At 45.2% G+C, this 16,559-nt stretch overlaps 1 long non-coding RNA gene and 1 pseudogene across 1 annotated transcript; both read right to left on the reverse strand.

Moving 5' to 3' along the window:
• Positions 1 to 1,500: 1,500 nt before the first annotated feature.
• LOC118240466 (uncharacterized) lies at positions 1,501 to 1,996 on the reverse strand. Its single transcript, XR_004775440.2, has 3 exons — positions 1,939 to 1,996; positions 1,790 to 1,845; positions 1,501 to 1,696 (listed from the first exon to the last, which is right to left on the reverse strand). It is a non-coding gene; the product is annotated as an uncharacterized LOC118240466 (long non-coding RNA).
• A 1,924-nt stretch (positions 1,997 to 3,920) lies between these two features.
• Positions 3,921 to 15,685, reverse strand: LOC113591039 (alpha-2-macroglobulin-like protein 1; annotated as a pseudogene).
• Positions 15,686 to 16,559: the final 874 nt, after the last annotated feature.

The raw sequence follows: 16,559 nt of genomic DNA on the forward strand, positions 1-16,559 counted from the left end.
GGTAACTGCACGTCAGATTGTTGGTCCACATTAAAATCTACAGCAGATACTGGTTGTCTTCCACCTGCCTGCATCACAGCATTCTGGCCCCACCAACTAGAGTAGCTGCCAAGACGCCCTTTGGACAACCCATACATGCTGGATGGGGTCCGACTTGCTGGGTTGTATTGGTTGAAGGTTACTGTGTGGGAGGCAGTTTGGGGAGGATATGGGACCCCCTCCTGGGACTGGTCAGTGTGCAATGCAGTCTGGTGGCTCCAAGTTTGGCCCATGCTCCCAACCTGTGAAGGAGAGGCCCCACATGAGCTGCTGCTTTGAGCAGCATCATTAGATCGCTGGCTGGGGGAGGTCATGACAGAACTTGTACTGGAACCCTGCAACTGGGCCTGGGCAGACTGGTGGCTTCCTGTGCCACGTACTCCCAGCCTGAGAATGGAGGAACCTACGGGAGCTGCTTTTTTGTGGAGCATCACTGGCAGACTGTTGGCTACTAGATGTCACACCAGAACCAGCACTGGAGCCCTGCATTTGGGACTGGGCAGTCTGTAGTGCAAACTGTTGGCTAGTGGACTGCCACATACCTGTACCCAGCACAGGTCCAGTCTGTATTGAAGCATGATCATAACTAGAGGGCTGGGTTCCTACACTGTGGGTAAGCACAGGTACATAACTGCTGCTTTTTTGCACATCACCAGCTGACTGCTGGTGGGTGGAGCTCAACCTCTGCATTTGCAACTGACCAGCTTGCTGCGCAGACTGCCAGCCAGTGTTCTGCCCTGTGCCTGCACCCTGGACTGGCAGAGGCCCATAGTAGCTGATTTTTTGTGGAGCATCACTGGCAGACTGTTGGCTTGTAGAGGCAATAGAAGAACCAGAACTGGAGCCCTGCATCTGCAACCGGCTAGTCTGCGCTCTCCATGTCTGCCATCCATTTGCAAACCGAAAAGGAATGGCCCCGCGAGAGCTGCCATGTTGTTCAGTATCCTTGACGGGCTGTCAGCTAGTAGAGGTTACACCAGAACTCCCACTGGCACTTTGACTAGCCAAGAGTCTGGATTTCAGCTGTGTGTAGCTTTGAGATTGAGGGGAAGGAACACGAGAAGGTTGGACCTTCTTTGAAGGATGGTATGTTGGGTGGCCTGAGGATGGAGCCCTGTAGTCTCCCTGATGGGTAGGAGCAGATTGAACAGACACAGTGTGCATTGTTGAACCAGTATACCGAGTTGGGGAAACCTTGAGCACTGGATAGAGTCCAAGCTGCCAGCAGACCCCTGATGCCAGACATCTTGTTGAAACAGACCACTAGAAGTCTGGGGGGTTCCAAAGACACAATTAGCACTCTGCCCCTGAAACTGAATTTCACCATTACCAGAAGAATCCTGCAGTCGAGCTTTGGTTACAAGTCCAGGGAATTGCTGGCCACCTTGGAACACAGACTGGTAATACCCAGCAGAGCCACCTGCAGTCTGTGCACTTGAATCCATTTGATTTCTGGAACCGCTCCTTAAACATCCACCCGCAGTCTGACTGGGTTCCAGGCCTTGCTGAGGGAACACAGAGCTACTTTGCTTAGATGCAACACTGGAAGGAGAGCCCTCCATCTTGGTCAGATAAGGTAGGTAGCCAACTTCTTGGGGCTGAGCCACAGAAGCTGATGTTGCTACACCATACCAATGTGGTGCAGATTTGTTCCACACTTGAAGGGGATGAACAGAGCAGAGATTGCTTAAATTCCTGAATATAGACACAAAGCATCACCATCTGTGGCTTGATCTGAACAATTTCTTACCACCAAGCCCCTCTGCATCCCTCAGCTGAAATATGACAGGGAGGAATAACCAGAGCCTGCAAGATAAAAAGGCATTTAAACATGAAAATAATCAACTCTCTTAAACACACACAAGGTAACGCCATAACATAAGCACAGCATATGACTACCTTCTGCTCCACCACATTGTACTGCCAGACAGGGGAAACCCCAATACCCAGTTTCTTACACCAACCCTTCTCACTGGGAGAAGCACAAACAGACACAAGCTCCTAGCTTGTCTGCATTCCTTTTAAGCCTCTCATTAAAGTTAGCTGATAAGAATCACCTGTTCAAACTCTTTTCAGCCATTATCTAGCCAATTAAAGGAACCTACGAGTGAGTAACATGAGCTAGAAATGATATTGGGGTGATATTAAGCATAACAGTAATATTGCGGTAGTACCAGAGGCTGCATTAATTGTACAGGCCTTAATGTTCATTTCTGGTTTTTTGTTTCCTTCTCACATGGGTGGAATTGAGTTTGGCTGTTTGTTTGTTGAGCATTTGAATCCATCAAATATCCATGTTTCACTTTATTTTTGTTTGGAAATATTTTGGAGCCATTGTTATTCCTTTCATACATCTAGTCTTGATGAAGTTTAGATGTAGGCTGGAGTTGTGAGGAATACAAAATCATCTTTCAGACAGAATTATATTTAAAATTCTAACAACATGGAGGTTGTTTCTCAAAATGTCCTAACATCCTTTTCAGATAAAATGTTATTTTTCCTTTCCATGAAAATGTATTACATTGACCTTATTAATGTCAGATGGACATGCTTAAACAGAGACACTGCATGGACGTGTCTCTTCACTTTAAACAGAGATAAACATGTAGAAGTGCTATGTATATTTTACGAGACCTGATAGAGATCTGGTGGGGGGGGGATGTACTGTACAGTTCTGGGTTTGTGGTGGTCCATGCAGAATCCAACAACGCTCACCGTCATATCCAACTAACAATGTTTTGATATTTAGTTATATATATATTAGAAATCCCACACGAAGTCTAATGCGTCAGTCACTGTAGTGATGCATGTGAACATGTAGAGTAGCAGCAGCTTTAATGTATTGTATGCTCATATATGCTCATATAGCTGTACCTGTTTATGATAAATGGCTTTATTGGTGTTACTTTTAAAAAGTGAAAGATTCTCATTAGTCAGCTTTCATTCACAGCAAGGCATGCACAAGAGGAAAAGTGGCAATAACATATTTTCAGAAAAAAAAAGCAATTTCACCATGAGAAAATGAATACTAGTCAGATACAAGTGTAGAAGAGAGTCATCAGTCTTTCCTGACAATTACCAATCAGATAAATCACCAATAATCCATTCCTCATTGTTTACTGCTGTTTTTCATGGTCACGCTTTCATTCAAAGGAGAGTGTATGACGATACCAGTAGGTGAAGGAGAGAAGGAGCAATATTGATAGAGCTCATAATGCCATTACACTCGTCTCACCCTGCTGTACACACTCATATAGGCTTCATAGATGCACCGAGAGGCTGTCACTTGTTGACTAAAATATATTTTTCCTGTCCAATCTGGTTCATTGAGAGTAAAAAGGAGAGTATGAAGCTACTAAACAGGACAGGGACAAGTGACAATTTAAGAGATGCCTTAGATGATAATGGACTTTAAAAAATTAATAAAATCTCCACACATCATTAAGAATACTAAAGTACTCTCCAGCATGTGGAGGTGTGGTCATTCAAACAAATACATAACTAAAAAGAAACGAGAGAAGCACCAGAGGAGGGGAAGATGGTTGGAAAGCAGAGACAGCTGGGAAGGAGATTAGTAGACAGAATGAGAAGAGAGGGGTCTGGAGAGAAGTGGAGAGGTTAAAGTGAGAAGAGGTCCTTGATGCACACCCAAATGTACTTGTACATCACTTCCTAAACCTTGGTCACAATATCTGGACTCGTCTTCATACAAATGCATAGATTTCTGAGCATTAGTATACTTTGCCCCTCAATTCTCTTATGAGGGAGTGAATTCCCTGTGACCTGTTCAGTTTATGATTACGGCCTTGCTCTGCATAATGTTTGTCCCAACATACAACACACTGTTCATCTTGCAAGCAAGTTGATCTGAAACTGCTGAACTAGTGAAAGCCTGTTCTTACCCCATTCAAGTAGATGACGACGTTTCTCTCCATTTGATCCACATGCTTTACAGTGGCATTCTCCTGTAGACAGATTATTTATGAGCAGACCAGCTAATGCATGATGGGTATTTTCAGTGAGGTCAAAGTTACCGCTATAGAGCCAGATACTGGTATCAGTGACCCCTCAACCAGACTGAACCCAGACAGCAGCTTGACCTCAATGACCACCATGTCCGTCTCAGTCCTGTTACCATTATACCCGAAAGACAAATTAAAGCAAAGTCAAAGGGTTACATGGGCAAAGCCATTCTTTCCTCTTCTCTAGTAGAGCTCACCTGACAGTCACAGTGACCCCCACAGACAGGTTTGGGGCACTGCAGTTTGATGTTGTGTTGAATGAGATACTGAAGGAGGAGAAGTCATTGGGAGGAGGGATGTTGTAGTGCTGGGTGAACTGGAAGAGAAATATTGATAGCATACAGGATCCCTAGAGTCATTTACACACCCAAGAAACTATTCAAAATGGCCTTCAAGCATCTCCACACCAAGGTGCCCCATGATCAGCACAGGAAGTGGCACCAGACTAACCTGCACAAACACACAGCCTTGGCCTGATGCCCTGACATTGTAAACCCGTCACTTCCTGCAGCTGGATCTGCTGGTACAGTAGTCTGTTGTTCCGGTACACCATGAACTGGGTCTTCAAGCCGTGCGGCGACGTCACACTCGCCGCAATGGTGTCTGTTGTACTGTAGGTTGCAGTGCTATATTTTGCCAGAGCCTGAAGAGCCACTACAGTGTCCTGGGCAGAGAAATGGATTAAAAACAGAGGTAAAATATTGAGTGGGTTTTACGAACAGGAGCTGACCTTGCTCCTATACTGACCAAATTGGTACTTATTGTAGGGTATTGTTTTACACTGATGTTGTCTAACAAACAATGAGGACTAGAGCTTAAGATAGACCTTTTGTATTTTGTACTTCTAGGCATCAGCATTGACCCCTGTACATTATTTGAGTTCATTGGTAAATTGTTTCAACTTACTGTACTGGCTAGGATGTATTCTATGAGGAAATGAAAGCACATTTACCTGACACTTTTATCCAAAGCAACTTACAATTATGACTGAGCACAACTTGTGCAATTGAGACTTAAGGGCCCAACAGTGGCAACTTGACAGTGGTGGGGTTTGAACCCAGACTCTAACAAATATCAAGTACCTTAACCAGTGAGCTACTGCAGCCATGAGCACATTTGTAAGTTGCAATAATTAAGGCAGCTGTTGAGGTATAAACATCTCCAGAAACTGAGCGAGTGAAATATTAGCAGACTGAAAGATCATACTCAAGTTGTGCTACGAAGTAGCAATATTTGAGCTGGTGGTGTGAAGGGGGCACTACCTGTGTAGATACAAAACCCGCAAAGGCGTTGTGCTGCTGGCCCAGCCAGTGGATAATGCTGGCACTGTAGCCCAGGTCAAACTTGGGCAGCAGGGGTCCAGAGAGCACAGCCAAGAGCAAGTAGGAGGTCGTCTCCACACCCAGAAAGTCCGTCACCATCCCAACACATCCACTGCTCCAGTGCTGCCCATCCACTGAAGGACACGGAAAACCACCGAGCCCACTCGGCCAAGATTCTCCAGTAAATACCAACCAACCATCACCATAATTGCTCAGTAAATACAGACACATGCAGCCTCCAATAAACCCCAGTTTTCTCAGCCAGATACCAGCATCCAGTGAAGGTTAAATTGCACCCAAGCTGGGTTTTATTGGGCAAGTCTGACCTGTCACTACGGCTCGCTGGTTCAGGTGGGAGAGCAGGGTTCCTCTCATCACCTGGTCTCTAGCTAGTGTGAAGGTGTAGGAGAGGAGGGTGATGGCATAGGTGACGTTCACCTGTGCAGAGATGTTCCACAGGCAGTCCAAACTCTTGGAAACCATGGCATCCTACCATACCAAAGACACAGCAAGGCATGTTCACACAGACTTTTAATTGAATACTAGAGCTGTTTGAGGAAGAGGAGCTGTTTGAGCAAGAGGAGCACTCACTGTCTCACTGGGTGCCCAACTCCACTACTGTGGCGTACACCAAGAGGGTCACCTTATCATTCACTCCACCCTGTGTAAGAGCGCAAAGTCAGCCAGCTGGCTCACAGGAGTGCTGCACCACACATCTGCTACAGTGCAGTGCCACTCCACACCAGCAGGTGGAAGCAGCACTGCAGTTTCCTGACCTGCATGTCCACATGGATGAGGTTGCCCACCAAGGCAAAACATCCGTTTGGCTGCTGCTTGTTGCCCAGTCAAGTCTTGGCCTCGTCGATGAAGCTGTATTGCTTTGCGCTTTCGAAAGACTTCATCACGAACGCAGTGAGCCTGAGTACACAGAAACCAGGGAGCTTGCTTGGGAGTTCCTGATTTATTTTATATTCATTTCAATAAGAGCCATCCATAGCATTACAGGGCCAGGGGTATGGTGTAATTTGAGAGTTGTACAGGAACCATATCAGATTCCCTCTGGTTTGTGCAAGACTAACCGGGTGTTGCCCGAGTTGTCCGAGGTCCCAAAGGCACTGTACGATCCATCCTCATGCTTGTAGGTGAGCTCTCGCTGGTAGCCTGCATCAGTCATGAGGAGAATGAGTAATGAGAAGGTGATCACCCCAGGTCCACACACAGAACTTGCTGCGATAAGCATGTCAACATAAACATGTACGCTCTCTGAACTTGTTCAGTGCTGTTGATCAAGAGAATAAACTGGTAAAAATCAGTTGAAATCAAACCCCCAAGTATCCTGAGAGCCACTGGTGTGTGCTCTCAACACTCAGCAGGAAGGAGGTGGCTTTGCTCCTGATGGCTGGGGTCAGCTGACCGCTGCTCTCCAGGTACCCCAGGATGAAGATTTTGGGGGCAAAGAGCAGCATGTTCTGTTCACTGCAGCCGTACGGCATGGCCAGCAGGTTGTCCAGGTTCTGCAGTGCACGGCCCATCAGATCTCCTGCAGAGAGTCACCAGAATTGAATGTGTGTCCATATGCAAAACCTTGTTAAATTCCAAAAGAATTTCTTATGAATGGGTTTGTGGAACAGAGCAGTGTACCTGCAAGTGTCCTCACCTGGCACAGAGATGAAGGCAGTGGAGGAACCCTGCACAATCACTTTAGGCAACTTCAGTGCAACATTTCTGTAGGTGTACACAACACCTAGAGGATGGAAAAGAGCCATCAGTGAGACCTCACAGCACACTCATGAACCCAGGTGAGAATATCAATGTTGGACTACAGACCTGCAGGGCAGAGCAGCTCATTGTAAGTGCTGGATTGTTTGGCGCCCTCTGCCTGTCAGAGGAAGAAGGAGTATGCAGTCAGAATGACCCTACTGGGAGCCGCTAAAACAAAATCCTTTTGTCTGCTCTGTATCTTTCTGTCAAGTTAACAGTGAATAACCACACCCATCAAACTCCACCATGACATACAGTACAGACACTACCTGGAACGACAAAAAGGGAGTGTGGTGTGCAAGATACATACACACATTCATCCATCGGACTGAGGAGAATAGCCACCCAACCAAGTTTGGTATTCATATTGTTCCAGCACTGTTCAAACACTCAGAAGCTTACAGCTGCTGGCAGATTCCATTGTTCAGCTCCAGTAAGGGGAGTTGTGGTTACTGGGGCTCTTCAGGGTGGTGTCATGAGGTGGAGGAGACCCCAATGGAGCTCACCTCTACCAGCAGGGTCTGAACCACCGTGTCCATATGTCCTTTCTCCGGCACACCGGTCACCCGATTCCCACACAGCGCAGACATCTGTACTGCTTCTGCAGTCATTGTGAAAACCACCTCACCTACAATACACTCCCCCCCCCCCAAAAAAGTTGGGCATTGGAAATGTCATTAATATACTTAATGAAATGCATAATTGTACATCCAGAAAGCAGTAATGCTACTCAACACATTTTTGCAAGTTGGAATGTGCCTTCTGAGAAGGCTGCAATAGTGGAACACAAATGAAGAGCATTACTGCTAGACAGTAAATAGGTAAATAGGATGTTTCTGCACAGTGACTAGCATTTAAGGATAAAAATACATGTCTAGTCTTCCAATTTCAGCCGACATGGGCTCACAGCTGGAGTCAGACTTACCTAGCATGGAGGGCATGACGACCCATGTGAAGGTCCAGCTGTTGTCAGCACAGAGGCAGTATGTGTAAATGCAGCTCATGCAGGGTTGGACTGAGAACTGATTTGAGGATTCCAGCATCACCTGTACCTTTAAACACATATACAGTGTGTCAGATGGAATGCCGGGGCAGTTATGCAAGTGGTTCAGTGCTGCACTCCACACACCAATGGGCTCTGAGTTCAAGTTCAAGTTTGGTGTATGTGACAAATAAACCAAACTTAAACTTGAACTCAGAGCTCATTGGTGTGTGGAGTGCAGCACTGAACCACTTGCATTACTGCCCCTGCATTCCATGTGGCTTACAGGTACTTCCAGCACAAAACTTTTACACATGAGCCATAATAGGGACTCACTGCACAGTGAACACTACAGAGGGCTCAGTCAAGTAGGAAAGTAGGAATTACGGTGTGCCCCCCCCTCCCCCCCAAGGAGACAGTGTGGGGATAATCAGAAATCAGCTCCTCTGTTCCATAGGGGAGATAGAGAGACACTTGGACCACTTACCATGATGCAGGAGGGTAGGTAGTTGAAGATCGTGGCCTTCAGCGTGAACACCTCTCCACGGACGATGGAGTAGGGCAGGGTCAGGCTCATGAAGAAAGCCTGGAAGGCCGTGAGGCTGACTTTTGGGGCCACGCCAAACCCGACTGGAGATGTACAAAATACACCTCTCTCCCACGTGGTGATGGTGTCTGGGACGGTCTCGTTGACCCTAGTAAACCCAGACGTCCTGGTGATGAGAAAGAAAACTGGTCAGATGAGGCCACTGTGCATTTGGTGGCAACAGGTTTGAGCCACAGCCCAGTGTGTACCAACCCCACATAAACAAGGTCCCAGATCAAAGTCTCTGGGAAGTATCTGCGGACCATGGCGGCTGGTGGGTTTTGGTCTGAGGGAGTCTGACCAGAGCCTACAGAAAGTTCTTTGGCAAAGGCTAAGTTTTCAACTGTTGAGAGAATATTTCTTCGTTAATCAAACACAATATGCATTTATTCACTCAAAATGAGCAAGAAAATGACTTGCCAACCCCAGCAATTCCACATCTACAGTGCAAAACAGCCACATTACAATCCACATCTTGTTAAATATGTAGATGTTTCTGCACAGTAACTAGCATTTAAGGATAAAAATACATGTCTAGTCTTCCAATTTCAGCCAACATGGGCTCACAGCTGGAGTCAGACTTACCTAGTATGGAGGGCATGATGACCCATGTGAAGGTCCAGCTGTCGTCAGCACAGAGGCAGCATGTGTAAATGCAGCTCTTGTAGGGTTGGACTGAGATCTGATTTGAGGATGCCAGCATCACCTGTAACTTTAAACACACATACAGTGTGTCAGAGCCCATTGATGCATGGAGTGCAGCACTGAACCACTTGCATCACTGCCCCTGCATTCCATGTGGCTTACAGGTACTTCCAGCACAAAACCTTTACACATGAGCCATAATGGGGACTCACTGTACAGTGACCACTACAGAGGGCTCAGTCAAGTAGGAATTATGCATTTATTATGCATTTATTCACTCAAAATGAGCAACAAAATGACTTGATACCATGTACAGCCAAATTTCCACAAAGTCCTGCAGTCAAAGAACTTTCTTAGGTCAACAATGGTAATGGTCCTGATTCCAGCATCCTGAGAAAAGGGAACAGTGTTTCAAAGAACAGGATATGAACTAGATATGGTGTTCAACGAACCTCAACATTCCCATTGTATGGACCAGAGAAAGCGAGTCTTGCATTTAATACAGGCTTTGGCAGTCGAGGTGGCATCTCAGAGCAAAGGTAGAAGTCATCAGTGCCATCTGGGTATCCAGACAACTTGTAGACAGGGAGCAGTTTGAAGACCTATCATGACATGAGATGCAAGATTCATCCATAGGACTTGATGACTGTTTATCAGTTGCACAAGTGTGCAAAATATGATCCGAGCAAGAGAAAGCACTTAACACAAGTCATGTCTGATGCAAGTTCACAGTAAAGTATTGTTGGGCTGCTGCTGAATTTGAGTTCAACCCTGATTAGGTTAATGAGAGTTCTGAAGAACATCTCCACAAGTGTTGGATCAGGTTTGGAGCAGAGCTCTGCAGGTGGGTGGATCAGCTGGAACAGACCTGAGCACCCTTTAGGGGTTCGGTATGAATGTATAGATTCAACCATGAGTTCCTTCTCCGGGCTGAGCAGCAACAGGCTCTGATCGATGGCCCTCATGGAGCACATCGAGCCTGGGTGAGCATTCAGCACCAACTCCACAGAACTCCCGGCAGCTCCACAGGAGAAGAGAAATTCAAAGACACCTGGGAGACCATGAGAGACTAGTGAGAACCTCAAACTACACTAAATGGATACAGATTCTTATGAAGTGGAGACCAACCACAGCAACCTTTTACTTCACAAGAGCACTAGATGTTTATGGAACATTGTGACATTCTGACCTTGTTAGCCAGACCCAGCTCAACAGGGAAGTCCATGCTGTCGGCTACCACCTCCCCTCTTGGGAGCAGAGCGTACACCACTACCTGGGCGGAGCGGAGACAGGACATCCTGGAGGGGCACCACCACTCCTCCTCTGTTCTCTGTTACAGACAGGACAGTTAGAAATACAGCAAACCCAGAGCACCAGAGCAGAAAGGGCATCAGTCCAGGAGCTTCAGAGCCCTCCAGAGTTTCCTAAGCCCAACACGTCCACAGATTAAGGACCAACTCATTCAGCCAGACCTGTGTACACTTTTGCCCTTTTGTTTCATCATCTTTCTTCCATTTTGATTTGTAACAAGTGAACTGCTGATTTGAATCAGGTGTGCTTTGGGAATTAACTGTGCACATCCAACAGTTACACCTGAGCACTACTCATGTGTGTGTGTGTGCGCGCATGTGCGTGTTTGAGTGTTTGTGCGTGCACATGTGTGAGTGTGCGCACGTGTGTGTGTGTGTGTGTATGTGCCTGCATGCCTGTGCATACGTGCAAGTGTGTCTGTGCAAGTGTATGTGTGCCTGGGTGTGTGTGAATGTTTATTTGTGTGTGCGCTTTTGTGTGTGTGTGTGTGTGTGTGTGTGTGTGTGCGCGCATATTTGTGTATGTGTGTGTGTGCGTGCGTGTGCATGTGTATGTGTGTGTATGTGTATGTTGGTGTGCTTGTATGTAAGTGCGTGTTTGTGAGTGTAAGCTCGTGTGTATGGGCACGCGTGAGTGCATGCAGCTCGGCGTGAAATACCTTGCTTCAGGTCTCATGGACGACAAGCATCAAGACTATTTTCTGTCCTGGCTCCAAGATGGTGGCATGAACTCCCCCTTGCTGTCTGGACAGCAGAGTACCTTGCAGTCTTCAAATGCAGACTGAAGACCCATCTATTTGCAGAATATTTAAAGGACAACTGACACTGCTCCCATATTGACTGACTAATTTAGTACTTACTGTAGGGTACTGTTTATGTTGTTTAACAAACTCTAGCACTTATTGTTTATAGCACTTATCATTGTTTAAGATAGACCTTATGTATTTTGTACTTCTAGGTATCAGCATTAATTCCTGTATTCCACAGTATTCTAGTTAATTGGTATGTTTGATTCTAACCTACTGTATTGTACTTAGATATATTCTATGAGTAAATGACAAAGCCCTTTTGTAAGTTGCTCTGGATAAGAGAGTCTGCTAAATGCCGTAAATGTAAATGTAAAGACATGGTGAGTTGGGGAATAGTTACTTTAGTGGGCAGAGACATGGTGAGTTGGGTATAGTTAAAGGCTAGAGATGTGGACAGTTGGGTTTAGTTATTTTAGTGGGTAGACAGGTGGAGAATTGGTTAGTTAAAGGTTACAGCTGAGGGAAGTTGGGGGTTAATCACTGTAGTTGGTAGAGTCATGGTGAGTTGGGGTTAGTCAGTTAAAGGGTACTGATGTGGGAAGATTTGTGTTAGTTAAATGATGGGTACAGACATGGTGACTTGGGGGTTAGTTACTTTCACAAGTAGAGACGTGGTGAGTTGGGGGTTATTTACTTTAGCGGGTAGAGACGTGGTGAGTTGGAGGGTATTTACTTCAGTGGGTAGAGACATGGTGAGATGGGGGTTAGTTATTGTAGTGGATGGAGACATGGTGAGCTGGGGGTTAGTTACTTCAGTGGGTAGAGATGTGGTGAGTTGGGGGTTAGTTACTTTAGTGAGTAGGGACATGTTGACTTGGGGGTTAGTTACTTCAGCGGGTAGAGATGTGGTGAGTTGGGGGTTAGTTACTTTAGTGAGTCGGGACGTGTTGACTTGGGGGTTAGTTGCTTTAGCGGGTAGGGATGTGGTGAGTTGGGGGTTAGTTACTTTAGTGAGTAGGGACGTGTTGAGTTGGGGGTTAGTTACTTTAGTGGGTAGGGGCGTGTTGAGTTGGGGGTTAGTTACTTTAGTGGGTAGGGACGTGTTGAGTTGGGGGTTAGTTACTTTAGCAGGTAGAGATGTGTTGAGTTGGGGGTTAGTTACCTAGGTTGCTGCTTATAGGACTCCATGGGGGCTTTGTCCACCTACCCATAATGAACACATTACAATATAAAACCATTAAACATACAGTACTATAATGAACCATAATGAGTGTCATTATTTAAACCATCAACCCTGTGAATTCTCACCTTGTAGTGTGTTGGTCCAGGGCTGTGGGCTTCGTCTTTACTGAGGAAGATGAGGGTTCGTTGTGCAGTGGAGTCAAAGCCTCCCTTCCTCACGCTCTCCAGATGTGCCTTCTTCAGACTGTCACGCAAAATACCATAGTCAAATACATTATACGCCTCCGACTCTGAAACACACATACACACACACACACACACATAGGTGTGCCTTCTTCAGACTGTCCCGCATAATACCATAGTCAAATACATTATATACCCCTGGCCCTGATACACACACACACGCACACACAGACATGCACACACACCTTTACTCTGAGCTCCACAACCATAGTGAACATCAGCTAAATGTCTTTACACTGAGCTCCGCCCCTCAAAAGATCATGTAGTGGTGGAGATGTCAAAACAATGCTACAGGATGAACTAGCATAGATAAATTAACCCTACCCCTAACCCTAACCTTAGAACTAACCCTAACCCAAACCCTAAACCCTAACCAAAGAAGAAACTAGCATAAATACATTTTCTCTTCTCTTGCTCACTCACACACACACATGTGTGCACACACCTGGGGTGGTGTGTTTTCTGTTCTCTGGTAGAAATAATGCTGCAGTGAGGCTGAAAGGTTTCAGTGTACGTGCGTGCGTCCGTGTGTGTGCGTGCATGTGTGTGTGTCTGTTTGTGTGTGTGCAGGAATGCGTGTGTGCGTGCATGCGTGTGTGTTTGTGTGTGTATCCATGTGTGGGCATGCATGTGTGTGTGTGTGTGTGTGTGTGTGTGTGTGTGCATGTGTGTGTTACCTTCTTCTCCTCCAGCAGGGGGGGGTATCGTGGTCTCTGCAGCTCATTTCATCTCTTTAGCTCCCTCCTCAAATTCACATTTACATAACACACAGAGTGGTCCTTCACACACACACACACACACACACACACACACACACACACACACACACACACACACACACACACACACACACACACACTCTACTTACACAACATGATCATGTTTAGTACTTGTGTATTTGCTGACAGCAACTTTCTGAGCTACTGCAGTGACTCCTGTTTCTAAAGAGATCATATAGAAACTCATTTCTATTAAAAGTATATTAACATTTCCCTCTAAAGAAGCCTAACAGTCAGACTAAACAAATGTGTGTGGTGTGTGTCTGTGGTGTATGTGTGTGTGTGTGTGTGTGTGTGAGTAGGTGTATGTGTGGTGTGTGTGTGGTGTGTGTGTGAGTAGGTGTATGTGTGGTGTGTGTGTGTGGGTGTGAGTGTGTGGGTGTGTGTGTGTTGGTGTGTGTGTCTCTGCAGACCAAAGTTAAAATGGAACAGATTTGTCAGCTAGGCGATAAATAATGAAAATACCTCAGAGAGAGAGATATAGAGAGGCGGAGAGAGAATGTACTCAATAAACCTCTCGGTCCATGCTTTTGCTATTACTAGCTAATTACTTTTCATTTCCTACTCTGGGTCCAGTTCAGACAGTACACAGTGTGTGTATAGCATCTAGCACCAAGGGGTTATTTCTAAGGTCCATTGATGAGACTGGCTCTATGCTGGGCTGGTGACATAGATGGAAAACTATTGTTTTTGCCATGGTTTTAAAAATGATGTGCTGTGAAATGTACTCCTGGGTCAAATTGCATAGATATAGTATGAATAATATGATTAGGACCCAGATAAGTCAAAACAAGGACTTGGGCAAGTGTTTAGGGCTCTAGGTCTCTGGTGATAAATATCTGGGTCAGCCCATGCAACAGCATGTCTGAAGCTTTTCAATAACTTTTTATTGCTTATTGGTCACCGTGTATTGCCTTTTCTTACCACTCAGTTTTAAATATCAACAAATAGGGCAGAACAAAACATTATCTTTATGATATGGTCAACTAGTGTTTACTGGCAAACCCAAAGAAATTGATTAGAATGGGGATGGTTTTAAAGAAATAGCAGCATAAATTAGCGTAACACAGATGTTTGTAACTTGTGGATTCATCTGTCTACCGAAGTTTTAGATGAAGACGTCAGGGAGCTGCCCTCTCAGTAGGACTCAGCTCTGAGTCTCCCTTCTTAAATGTCACATATCTATTCTTCAGTAATTTGTGGCCATTAGAATGGCTCCGTTAATTACAGCTATAATAATGTTCATGCCAGCTGTGTTGAATCGCACAACGACGTCAGAACCTAGAACAATTAACTGTGGAACTAGGTGGAGAGAATCTGACTGGCAGTACATTGGAAAGGTTTGATGCATATCCCATAGTCATAAAGCCTTGAATGAAGATGAAGGCTAAGAGAGCAAATGTTATGTAATTCTTCAAACATGAATACTAAACGTAGAATTCTGGCAAATCATGTCAATTACATTCCATTATACTGATGTGTTTATTTGATTCAATGAGTACATAGTCTTCCTTCCCAAAGTTATATTGACTTCTTATACTGACAATTTTTAAACATGTACAGACAATTTTATTCCCTGGAAAGTAACACACACACACACACACACACACACACACACACACACACACACACACACACACACACACACACAGACACATATATCAGAGATTTTTCAACTTTCAAATATAAAAGGCATAACACTATTTTCAAATATAACAGTATACTGTTTTTATTTTAGCTCTGCACAAAGAGCATACAGCATGTATGTGTATATACGCGTACAAGTGTGTGTTCAACTGTGTTATACACAATGCTGCAGTGGCCTGCCCTGCTTCAGCTTGCTCTTTACTGCACTACACTTCACAGAGAGCTTTTAATGCTGCCTCTTCAGAATGTCTAGTTGGCTCTGCAGGTCCTTGCATGCATCCTTCAACTTCTCAAGATCCTGAAGCAGCTTCTTGTTTCTCAGCAGGCTGCAGTGCTGGTAGAGCCACAGGTTGTCTGCACGCATCTTGTACTTAGCTATCATTACCCCTGCCAGAGCTTTCTGCTTGTTGTCGATCATTGACTTTATTTTGGCCAGATTGGTTAGTTTGGCCTGGATCTCCAGCTCCACAAAGTTGATCATTTCCTTGAGATGTGACTAGAACTGAGAGTGGAGGTACACAACACTGAGATTATTTTCTATGCCTTCAAGACTCTACTGTCTAATACATCTTCCCATCCTACTCCATGGTAATAAATTTACTGCATTTTCAGTTTTAAATGGGGGCTTGAAATTTCCAATTTTTGTGGTGTTCATTTTAACATTAGGTACCTGAAATTGTAAAAATAGCACAATGATCATTCAGGATTCAAATTGAAGTAGACACTTGGGATTAGACATCAGTTCACATCCAGGCTGAATTGTCCATCATTTAGGTTCCATTTGAGCTCATCTAATACCGAAGAAAATGTAAAAAAACCAAAAAACGTCTTTGATTCTTTTGGTGTATATTGTGTCTATTGATGCTGGAGATTCATTTTCACTCATACTCTACACTTTCTGATTCTGTAATAAATTGAACAGTTTTGAGCATATACATGAAATGACTAACTAGCTACACAATGTTTTCCACTAGGTGTCCTAGACTTCTCCGAAGGGTCCAAAAACCTTTCCAAATGCACACAAAGTCATTAATCACTATACATCAAGTTTGCATGTTTCTTTTTGCTAAAACATCACTCTTCATGGGCTGCCTCTCCTTCTGCGTCTTCGAGTGGGACGTGGAGGATGTGGCCCGTCTACAGTAGGCTCAGGGAGGCACCACGGTCCAGAGGCCGCCTGACTGACTCCCGGTCTTCCGGCAGACCCACGGCCAAGGAGCTGGCTCGGCACTGTTGGCGCCGTACACACAGGGCTCAGGAGACTGAGCTGCTCCTCCAGGAGCTGCTGGAAG

The sequence above is a fragment of the Electrophorus electricus genome, chromosome 23 (genome assembly GCF_041902795.1).
Source record: "Electrophorus electricus isolate QZ-2024a chromosome 23, ASM4190279v1, whole genome shotgun sequence".
NCBI lineage: Eukaryota > Metazoa > Chordata > Actinopteri > Gymnotiformes > Gymnotidae > Electrophorus > Electrophorus electricus.